The following is a 12751-nucleotide window of genomic DNA, read 5'->3' on the forward strand; positions in this document are numbered from 1 at the left end:
TGGCAGTGTAATGATGGCAAATGTAAATTCGGAGGAGCCTGCAGGTTCAAGCATGTTTGCTCCCTGTGTAACACCATGTTGCATGGAGCGGTAAAGTGTTTCAAAAAAAGGAAAGGGAAAGGTTCAGGTGGGGCTGGAAAAAGGGACAACACCAGTGAAGCTGGCAGAGATGGTGCCATTCTTAAATAGGTACCTGGATAGGGAGAAGGCAGAGTTGCTATTAGAATGGTTTGAGCATGGTTTTAAAATTCCATCCCTAGTTCATAGTATCCCTTTTACGACAAAAAATGTACAGTTGTCGCTAAAGTATCTGGCTATGGTAACCGAAAAGCTGTATAAACAGGTTGATTTAGGTTGCATGGAGGGACCTTTTAAGTCCCCTCCATTGGCGGATTTGGTGCATGGCGTGGTTCCTAAAAAAGAGCTGAATAAATTTAGTTTGATTCACCATATATAGTATCAAAAGGGGCATCAGTTAATGATGGTATAGATCCAGAGATTTGCTCTGTGGTCTATACTTCATTTGACGGGGCAGTTAGTTGGGTACGAAAGTATGGGGAGGGGACAATGTTGGCAAAGTGGATATTGAGTCAGCTTTTTGGTTACTTCAGGTATCACCCGAGAGTATTTGTTTGCTAGGTTGTTATTGGGAAGGGATTATGTTGTGGTTAAGTGTTTATCCATGGGCTGCTTGATATCATGCACTTATTTTGAAGTGTTCCACTCATTTTTGGAATGGTTAGTAGGGCATACCACTAGCCTTAGGCCAGTCATCCATTAGTTGGATGATTTCCTGTGTATTGGTCCAGCACGGTGCGACATTGTTGGGGTTAGTTCAATAGGTGGCTTGACGTTTTGGGGTGCCTTTGAGAGAGTTGCAGTCGTTATTGGGCAGGCTGACTTTTGCTTGCCGAATAATGCCAATGGGGCAAAACTTTTGTAGGAGATTAGCAGCGGCTATGGCTGGGGTACGGTTTCCCCATCACTTTATTTGACTGGGAAAAGGTTATAAAAAGGATTTAGCGGTGTGGTCAGCATTCCTGGAAAAATACAACAGGAGGTCGGTAATGGGTGAGGTAGTAGACAATTTTGGTCGGTTAGATCTGACGATGACGGGGTGAGGGTGTTGTTGAGTTGGTTAGGTGAAGGGTCGGTGAAAAGATTGTTGGCAGCAAAGGTTAATAGGTACATGGGGGGGTTGCTTTTGGCGCTAAGTTGAGGGGAGTGACGGACGTTAAGAAAGATTTTTTGGTGAGGCAGGCACTAAAGGGTTTTCGGAGAGGGAGAGGGAGAGGGAGTGTAGATACTCGGCGACTGGTATTTTTTGACATGTTGGAAAAAATGGAAACGATTCTGGAGGAGGTGTGTGACGACAAATTTGAATATTTGTGGTTTTAGGTGGATTTCCCTTTTGCATTGTTGGTGCTCTTTGAATTGGCGAATTGGTTTTGCCCAATAAAAGTATAAAGGGGGATTTGCAACCGGAGGATCTTAAGCCAGTAGATCGGATAGGCCTTGACGCATACAGATAAGCTACAGCAAAGTACACGAGGCAGCATCCACGAATGGTATTAATAAAATGAATGCATCACAAAAGATGCTCCTTTATTTTTCCAAAAACATGCAAGCAGCGTTTCAACTCCAAAAGGGAGTCTTTGTCAAGCTGAGGGAATCCCCACCAGCCCCACATTAAATACAGATAAACACCAATCACTGAATACAATCAAGCTAAAAACAACTCCCCTTAGAGATGCAAACACTTACAGATCGATGGAGCACAGCCTGCAGGACCCAAGATGGCGACGTCCATTCAATGTGGTGAAGGTAGCATAGCAGCATCTCAATCAAGACGCCGTTCGCGTTAGGGTGGTGAATTGTGCATACACAATAATCTGCTGTTAACGTGATACTGTGACCGGGAGGCACTCATTACCAGGGCAACCAACAACAATGGGCAAAGCAGCGACTACGGCTAGTGAGAAGGCTCAAAAAGGTTATGATTAACAGACTATGCATGGTCAGCAGTAGATTAACACAATACTGTGACCGGGAAGCACTCGTTACCAGGGCAACCAACAACAATGTATAAAGCAGCATCTACGGCTAGTGAGAAGGCTCAAAAAGGTTGTAATTAACAGACTATGCATGGTTAACAACTCAATGGTAGCTGTGCTATAGCGCTATAAAGCGCATATACAAAACTGTGTTACTCACATGATATCGCCACCTTGGGGGCACAAAATACTACGGCGACTGGTGTCATCAGTTACCCCCCCCAATATGTAATGTCATAATCCCAACGCTTAATTGCAAACATCTATAGTGCCATGATAGCACCCAAAGTGTTCCTATCGTATATGTGTGTTCAAAGTGCAGATATGAAGGTACCGGAATTACAGCTAGGTGTATCAGTATATACTGTATTCTACCCAATGTGTAATAAAGAAGATAACAATAACAATTCGTACACACTATCATCCGAAAGTTGTTGAAAAATCTCAGCCTAATATTGGACAGAGTCCATCACCACCACCGCCGCGCCCTCATCGGCGGACTTGATGGTGATGGATCTATCCTGGAATAGTGATTTGAGAGCCCGCCGTTCACTCCAATTAAGATTAGCTTTAATTTTTCGTAAATTATTGTGGGTACGTAATTTTTTGATATCCGCATTAACGAGAGAGATATATGTTTCAACTGCATGGTCGGTGTTCGGCAGTTGGAACCTACTCTTGTTGTATAAACCACATTCACGCAAGGTGAACATGGACACAAATTATTAGTGAACCCACCGGGACGTCTCGGGTAGGGGATCATTGTTCAACAATATTTTAATTCTCTTCGATAAGGTACTACGTAGATTTGCCACCCTAGGCGCCTCATATGTCAAAGATACTAGCGATTTTTTAAAATCAATTTTGGGCAGAATACATATCACTGATGACATCATTTTAGCCTCCTTCGACGTGACATCTTTATATACATCCATTACCCATGAAAAGGGTTTGAATTCAGTGAGACCTAGTAGTGAGATTAGCATATTCTGATATTTCACTTGAATGTGAACATGTGATTGGAATTCATCTTGTCAAACTACTTTTTGTTTGCCGGCAAATATTATAGACAGTGCCAGGGGAACGCAATGGGGTCAAATGTAGCACCGACGTATGCTAATATTTACATGAACACGTTTGAGGATAATTTTGTATACACTTCCTCCCATTGGCCCCTGGTTGTCTCCTGGCACCGTTATATTGACGACATCTTTCTAGTTTGGAGAGGCAACGAAAGAGAATTATTGGCTTTCCACATGGAATTAAATGGTGTAGGGCCTGAACTCCAATTCACCCTGACATATTCTAAAGAAAAAAATGAATTTCTGGACATATTGGTAGTGAAGGAAGGTGAGAAGTTGGAGACTGACATTTATGTGAAAGAAACTGACAGTAATAGCTTACTCGAATATAGTAGTTACCACCCGCGCCCCATGGTAAGGTCTTTTGCCATCGAGCCAACTGATCAGAGTTAAGCGCATCACTAATGAACACAAACTAGATATCCGGCTATCACAGATGTGTAGTAAGTTTTTAGCCAGAGGTTATCCAAAAAATGTGGTCTCGATGGCTACACAGAAACTAATTAATGTAAGTCGTGCTGATTTGATGTCCCCTAGGTCAAAAGTGGAGGGTCCGAATCGAATGCCTTTTGTGCCTGTATACAGTCCTGTAAGTACACAAATATCCACTATATTAAAGAAACATTGATCCCTTTTGAGCCTGACCAGTAACGTGGAAGAGTTCAACCCACTGATCATGTCTTACAGACGGGGTCGAAGTTTACGAGACACACTAGTGCACTCGATGCACAATAAGAAATTGGGTTTACAACAAACATTGTTGGCACCACGTCGGTTGGGTAATTTCCCATGTTTGGGATGCTCATGCTGTAATAATATGATGAAAGGAGACAAATTTTATCACTCACAAACAGGGGCTGCTTTCCCAATTAAGGGTTATTATACTTGCTCTACACCTTACGTGGTTTATCTCCTCAGCTGTCCATGCGGATTGTGATACGTTGGTGAAACCATGTTAGAGATACGCAATAGAATTAATGCACACAAGAGCACCATCCGCACAAAGAACACGACATTACCTGTTTCACACCACTTCGTGGAGAGCGGCCATACTGTCAGCCAACTGCGCTTTTGAGTGATCGACAGTGTGCCCCCTCTTCCTCGTGGTGGCGATTGTGAAAAAATTCTTTCAAAGAAAGAATTACGCTGGATTTATCTATTAGATACTCTAACCCTTAGAGGCCTTAATATCGAATATAACGCTACAGAGTTTCTGTAGATATACTGATACTTACCGTGTCCGCCATACATTGGTATTTAATTTTTAATTGGTTCTTATTATCTTTTTCAGATGATGATCAAAGATTATTGCGAGATATTGATTTTTGAACCTTGTTGGGAGGAATCTGGAACAACACATGGAGGCACACCATCATGTTGCTCTGCTTTAATTTTTTGTGACTGTCTACATCTGTCTATAATTATTTATTACGTCCTTTGAATGCTTCTAGCTATAATGCTATTGGTGACATCAGAAGCACTTAACTCCACCTAGAAGAGTATTGTACATTAACGTATGTATTGTAGTGTACGTATATATGTGGTGTGCTCGTGTGAGAATTACTTTGCTTGTCACTAAATATTGATGGCTAGAAAATGATGCCCTGTCATGGTTTTTGTTCCCGACTAGAGATAAGTGAGCACCAAGATGCTCGAGTGCTCGTTTCGAGTAACGAATCCCATTAAAGTCAATGGGCTACTCGAGCATTTTTGTATTTCGCCGATGCTCGCTAAGGTTTTCATTTGTGAAAATCTGGGAAATTCACAAAAGTGATGGGAACGACACAGCAACGGATAGGGCAGGCGAGGGGCTACATGTTGGGCTGCATCTCAAGTTCCCAGGTCCCACTATTAAGCCACAATAGCAGCAAGAGTGCCCCCCCCCCCCCCCGCACTGTCAGCATAAAGATCGCTCTCCTCTGCCATAGCTGTAACAACTGTGGCAGAGAAGAACGATGTTTGCCCATTGAATTCAATGGAGCCGGCAATACAGCCGACTCCATTGAAAGCAATGCGCTGCGGGCGATCGCGGGATGAATTGTCAGGAAGGGGTTAAATATATAAGCCCTTCCCTGCAATTCATCCTGAAATGTGTAAAAATAAAAAGAAATATATATACTCACCCCTCCGCTGCAGCGACTGCTGCCTCTCATTGACTCAGCGGGACCAATCAGATTGGTCCCTGCACTGAGCCAATGAGAGGCAGCAGTCACTCACCCATTCATGAATTCATGAATGGGTGTGTGAGTGAGACCTGCCTCTGATTGGTCAGGCTGTGAACAATTAGAGGCAGCTCATTCAGCAGGCGGGGATTTTAAAGCCCCGGCTGCATAGTATAGAGAAACAGTTCAGGAGAACTGCCTGCGGCCGCAGCTGAACTCCGGCTGCAGCGGAGGGGTGAGTATATATATTTCTTTTTATTTTTACACATTTCAGGATGAATTGCAGGGAAGGGCTTATATATTTAACCCCTTCCCGACAATTCATCCCGCGATCGCCAGCAGCGCATTGCTTTCAATGGAGCTGGCTGTATTGCCGGCTCCATTGAATTCAATGGTCAGTGCTAGTTTAATCGAGACGAGCACCGCGTGGTGCTCGTCTCGAGTAACGAGCATCTCGAGCACCCTAATACTCGAACGAGCATCAAGCTCGGACGAGTATGCTCGCTCATCTCTATTCCCGACTCTTCCCAACCTTGTTCTCATCTATATATATAAAGCTGAAAGCCCTCACTGACTGACTGACTGACTCACTGACTGACTGACTGACTCACTGACTCACTGACTGACTCACTGACTGACTGACTGACTCGCCAAAAGTTCTCCAACTTCCCGATATCGTAGAAACATGAATTTTGAAACGAGCATAGATTATCTCCAAAATAGAAAAAGTAATTGGGTCCCAACTCGATTATTCAATTCTAGCGCAAAAGAATTGGCGTCGAAATTTTACGTACATAATCTAAATCACTCACTTCCCAATGCCTTAGAAATTTAAAATTTGGCACGAGCATTGGATATGTCATAAATAGGAAAAGCTAATGGGTCCCAACTCGATTATTCAATTCTATGCGCAAAAGAATTAGCGTCCAAATTTTACGTGCGGAATGTAATTTTTTCAATTTCCGGTGTCATAGAAACGTGAAATTTGGCACGAGCATTGATTATGTCATAAATAGGAAAAGCTAATGGGTCCCAACTCGATTATTCAATTCTTTGCGCAAAAGAATTAGCGTCCAAATTATACGTACAAAATGTAATTTTCTCACTTCGCGGTGTCATAGAAACAGGAAATTTAGCACGAGCATTGATTATGTCATAAATAGGAAAAGCTAATGGGTCCCAACTCGATTATTCAATTCTATGCGCCAAAGAATTAGCGTCCAAATTTTACGTACGGAATGTAATTTTTTCAATTTCCGGTGTCATAGAAACGGGAAATTTGGCACAGGCATTGATTATGTCATAAATAGGAAAAGTTAATGGGTCCCAACTCCATTATTCAATTCTAGCGCAAAAGAATTGGCGTCGAAATTTTACGTGCGGAAGGTAATTTTTTCACTTTCCGGTGTCATAGAAACGTGAAATTTGGCACGAGCATTGATTATGTTATACATAGGAAAAGCTAATGGGTCCCAACTCCATTATTCAATTCTATGCGCAAAAGAATTAGCGTCGAAATTTTACGTGCGGAATGTAATTCTTTCACTTTTCAGTGTCATAGAAACGTGAAATTTAGCACAAGCATCGATTATGTCATAAATAGGAAACGCTAATGGGTCCCAACTCGATTATTCAGTTCTAGCGCAAAAGAATTGGCGTCGAAATTTTACGTGCGGAATGTAATTTTTTCACTTTCCGGTGTCATAGAAACAGGAAATTTGGCACGAGCATTGATTATGTCATAAATAAGAAAGCTAATGGGTCCCAACTCGATTATTCAATTCTATGCGCCAAAGAATTAGCGTCCAAATTTTACGTACAGAATGTAATTTTTTCAATTTCCGGTGTCATAGAAACGGGAAATTTGGCACAGGCATTGATTATGTCATAAATAGGAAAAGTTAATGGGTCCCAACTCCATTATTCAATTCTAGCGCAAAAGAATTGGCGTCGAAATTTTACGTGCGGTAGGTAATTTTTTCACTTTCCGGTGTCATAGAAACGTGAAATTTGGCACGAGCATTGATTATGTCATAAATAGGAAAAGCTAATGGGTCCCAACTCCATTATTCAATTGTATGCGCAAAAGAATTAGCGTCCAAATTTTACGTGCGGAATGTAATTTTTTCACTTTCCGGTGTCATAGAAACGGGAAATTTGGCACGAGCATTGATTATGTCATACATAGGAAAAGCTAATGGGTCCCAACTCGATTATTCAATTCTAGCGCAAAAGAATTGGCGTCGAAATTTTACGTACGGAATGTAATTTTTTCACTTTCCGGTGTCATAGAAACGGGAAATTTGGCACGAGCATTGATTATGTCATACATAGGAAAAGCTAATGGGTCCCAACTCGATTATTCAATTCTAGCGCAAAAGAATTGGCGTTGAAATTTTACGTGCGGAAGGTAATTTTTTCACTTTCCGGTGTCATAGAAACGTGAAATTTGGCACGAGCTTTGATTATGTCATACATAGGAAAAGCTAATGGGTCCCAACTCGATGATTAAATTCTAGCGCAAAAGAATTTGCGTTGAAATTTTACGTGCGGAATGTAATTTTTTCACTTTCCGGTGTCATAGAAATGTGAAATTTGGCACGAGCATTGATTATGTCATAAATAGGAAAAGCTAATGGGTCCCAACTCGATTATTCAATTCTATGCGCAAAAGAATTAGCGTCCAAATTTTACGTACGGAATGTAATTTCTTCCCTTTCCGGTGTCATAGAAACAGGAAATTTGGCACGAGCATTGATTATATCATACATAGGAAAAGCTAATGGGTCCCAACTCGATTATTAAATTCTAGCGCAAAATAATTGGCGTCAAAATTTTACGTGCGGAATGTAATTTTTTCACTTTTCGGTGTCATAGAAATGTGAAATTTGGCACGAGCATTGATTATGTCATAAATAGGAAAAGCTAATGGGTCCCAACTCCATTATTCAATTCTATGCAGAAAAGAATTAGCGCCCAAATTTTACGTACGGAATGTAATTTTTTCACTTTCCGGTGTCATAGAAACATGAAATTTGGCACAAGCATTGATTATGTCATAAATAGGTAAAGCTAATGGGTCCCAACTCGATTATTCAATTCTATGCGCAAAAGAATTGGCGTCAAAATTTTACGTGCGGAATGTAATTTTTTCACTTTCCGGTGTCATAGAAACGGGAAATTTGGCACGAGCATTGATTATGTCATACATAGGAAAAGCTAATGGGTCCCAACTCGATTATTCAATTCTATGCGCAAAAGAATTGGCGTCCAAATTTTACGTACGGAATGTAATTTCTTCCCTTTCCGGTGTCATAGAAACAGGAAATTTGGCACGAGCATTGATTATATCATACATAGGAAAAGCTAATGGGTCCCAACTCGATTATTAAATTCTAGCGCAAAATAATTGGCGTCAAAATTCTACGTGCGGAATGTAATTTTTTCACTTTCCAGTGTCATAGAAACAGGAAATATGGCACGAGCATTGATTATGTCATAAATAGGAAACGCTAATGGGTCCCAACTCGATTATTCAATTCTAAGCGCAAAAGAATTAGTGTCCAAATTTTACGTATGTAATCTAATTCTCTCACTTCCTGATGTCATCTATATATATAAAGCTGAAAGCCCTCACTGACTCACTCACTCACTCACTCACTGACTGACTGACTCGCCAAAAGTTCTCCAGCTTCCCGATATCGTAGAAACATGAATTTTGGCACGAGCATAGATTATCTCCAAAATAGGAAAAGCTAATGGGTCCCAACTCGATTATTCAATTCTAGCGCAAAAGAATTGGCGTCAAAATTTTACGTGCGGAATGCAATTTTTTTATTTTCCGGTGTCATAGAAACAGGAAATTTGGCACGATCATTGATTATGTCATAAATAGGATAAGCTAAGGGGTCCCAACTTGATTATTCAATTCTATGCGCAAAAGAATTAGCGTCCAAATTTTACATGCGGAATGTAATTTTTTCACTTTCCGGTGTCATAGAAATGGGAAATTTGGCACGAGCATTGATTATGTTATACATAGGAAAAGCTAATGGGTCCCAACTCGATTATTAAATTCTATGCGCAAAAGAATTAGCGTCCAAATTTTACGTACGGAATGTAATTTTTTCACTTTCCGGTGTCATAGAAATGGGAAATTTGGCACGAGCATTGATTATGTTATAAATAGGAAAAGTTCATAGGTCCCAACTCGATAATTCAATTCTAGTGCAAAAGAATTGGCGTCGAAATTTTACGTACGGAATGTAATTTTTTCACTTTCCGGTGTCATAGAAACGGGAAATTTGGCACGAGCATTGATTATGTTATACATAGGAAAAGCTAATGGGTCTCAACTCGATTATTAAATTCTATGCGCAAAAGAATTAGCGTCCAAATTTTACGTACGGAATTTAATTATTTCACTTACCGGTGTCATAGAAACGTGAAATTTGGCACAAGCATTGATTATGTCATAAAAAGGAAACGCTAATGGGTCCCAACTCGATTATTCAATTCTAGCGCAAAAGAATTGGCATCAAAATTTTATGTGCGGAATGTAATTTTTTCACTTTCCGGTGTCATAGAAACGGGAAATTTGGCACGAGCATTGATTAAGTCATAAATAGGAAAAGCTAATGGGTCCCAACTCGATTATTCAATTCTAAGCGCCAAAGAATTAGTGTCCAAATTTTACGTATGTAATCTAATTCTCTCACTTCCTGATGTCATTTTATATAAAGGAAACGTCGCATGGTTGCCTCCCCGTGGTATTTCCTGGGTAACGCAGAGAACTATGCAAAATGGGGAACATATTTTTTTTCCTCAGTATCTCTAAAGTAACCACGACTTCATAAGCTTTTCCCTGTGAACACCAGATAAACACCAGTACCAAATTAACTCGGGCGATGCCGGGTATATCAGCTAGTCTATATATATAAAGCTGAAAGCCCTCACTGACTCACTCACTCACTCACTCACTCACTGACTGACTCGCCAAAAGTTCTCCAACTTCCCGATGTCGTAGAAACATTAAATTTGACGCAAGCATAGATTATCTCCAAAATAGGAAAATAAATTGGGTCCCAACTCGATTATTCAATTTTAGCGCAAAAGAATTGGCGTCGAAATTTAACGTACGTAATCTAAATCACTCACTTCCCAATGTCATAGAAACGGGAAATTTGGCACGAGCATTGATTATGTCATAAATAGGAAAAGTTAATAGGTCCCAACTCGATTGTTCAATTCTATGCGCAAAAGAATTGGCGTCAAAATTTTACGTACATAATCCAAATCTCTCACTTTCCGGTGTCATAGAAACGTGAAATTTCGCACGAGCATTGATTATGTCATAAATAGGAAAAGAGAATGGGTCCCAACTCGATTATTCAATTCTAGCGCAAAAGAATTGGAGTCGAAATTTTACGTGCGGAATGTAATTTTCTCACTTTCCGGTTTCATAGAAACGGGAAAAATGGCACGAGCATTGGTTATGTCATAAGTAGGAAAAGGTAATGGGTCCCAACTCGATTATTCAATTCTATGCGCAAAAGAATTAGCGTCCAAATTTTACGTACGGGATCTAATTTTCTCACTTTCTGGTGTCATAGAAACATGAAATTTGGCACGAGCATTGATTATGTCATAAATAGGAAAAGTTAATAGGTCCCAACTCCATTATTCAATTCTAGCGCAAAAGAATTGGCGTCGAAATTTTACGTGCGGAATGTAATTTTTTCACTTTCCGTTGTCATAGAAATGGGAAATTTGGCATGAGCATTGATTATGTCATAAATAGGAAAAGCTAATGGGTCCCAACTCCATAATTCAATTCTATGCGCAAAAGAATTAGCGTCCAAATTTTACGTGCGGAATGTAATTTTTTCACTTTCCAGTGTCATAGAAATGGGAAATTTGGCACGAGCATTGATTATGTAATGAACAGGAAAAGCTAATGGGTCCCAACTCGATTATTCAATTATATGCGCAAAAGAATTAGCGTCCAAATTTTACGTACGGAATCTAATTTTCTCACTTTCCGGTGTCATAATTTGGAACGAGCATTGATTATGTCATAAATAGGAAAAGCTAATGGGTCCCAACTCGATTATTCAATTATATGCGCAAAAGAATTAGCGTCCAAATTTTACGTACATAATCCAAATCTCTCACTTCCCAATGTCATAGAAACATGAAATTTGGCACAAGCATTGATTATGTCATAAATATGAAAAGTTAATAGGTCCCAACTCGATTATTCAATTCTAAGCGCAAAAGAATTAGTGTCCAAATTTTATGTACGTAATCTAATTCTCTCACTTCCTGATGTCATTTTATATGAAGGAAACGTCGCATGGTTACCTCCACGTGGTGTTTCCTGGGTAACGCAGAGAACTATGCAAAATGGTGAACATATGTTTTTCCTCCGTATCTCTAAAGTAACCACGACTTCATAAGATTTTCCGTGTGAACACCAGATAAACACCAGTACCAAAATAACTCGGGCGAAGCCAGGTATATCAGCTAGTCTATATATATAAAGACGAAAGCCCTCACTGACTCACTCACTCACTGACTGACTGACTGACTGACTCGCCAAACGTTCTCCAACTTCCCGATGTCGTAGAAACATTAATTTTGGCACAAGCATAGATTATCTCCAAAATAGGAAAAGTAATTGGGTTCCAACTCGATTATTCAATTCTAGCGCGAAAGAAAATTTTATGTGCGGAATGTAATTTTTTCACTTTCCGGTGTCATAGAAACGGGAAATTTGGCACGAGCATTGATTATGTCATAAATAGGAAAAGCTAATGGGTCCCAACTCGATTATTCAATTCTAAGCGCAAAAGAATTAGTGTCCAAATTTTACGTACGTAATCTAATTCTCTCATTTCCCAATGTCATAGAAATTTGAAATTTGGCACGAGCATTGATTATGTCATAAATAGGAAACGTTAATGGGTCCCAACTCGATTATTTAATTCTATGCGCAAAAGAATTAGCGTCCAAATTTTACGTGCGGAATGTAATTTTTTCACTTTCCGGTGTCATAGAAATGGGAAATTTGGCACGAGCATTGATTATGTAATAAATAGGAAAAGCTAATGGGTCCCAACTCGATTATTCAATTATATGCGCAAAAGAATTAGCGTCCAAATTTTACGTACATAATCCAAATCTCTCACTTCCCAATGTCATAGAAACATGAAATTTGGCACAAGCATTGATTATGTCATAAATATGAAAAGTTAATAGGTCCCAACTCGATTATTCAATTCTAAGCGCAAAAGAATTAGTGTCCAAATTTTATGTACGTAATCTAATTCTCTCACTTCCTGATGTCATTTTATATGAAGGAAACGTCGCATGGTTACCTCCACGTGGTGTTTCCTGGGTAACGCAGAAAACTATGCAAAATGGTGAACATATGTTTTTCCTCCGTATCTCT

The sequence above is a fragment of the Eleutherodactylus coqui genome, chromosome 7 (assembly GCF_035609145.1).
Source record: "Eleutherodactylus coqui strain aEleCoq1 chromosome 7, aEleCoq1.hap1, whole genome shotgun sequence".
In the NCBI taxonomy this organism is placed as follows: Eukaryota; Metazoa; Chordata; class Amphibia; order Anura; family Eleutherodactylidae; genus Eleutherodactylus; species Eleutherodactylus coqui.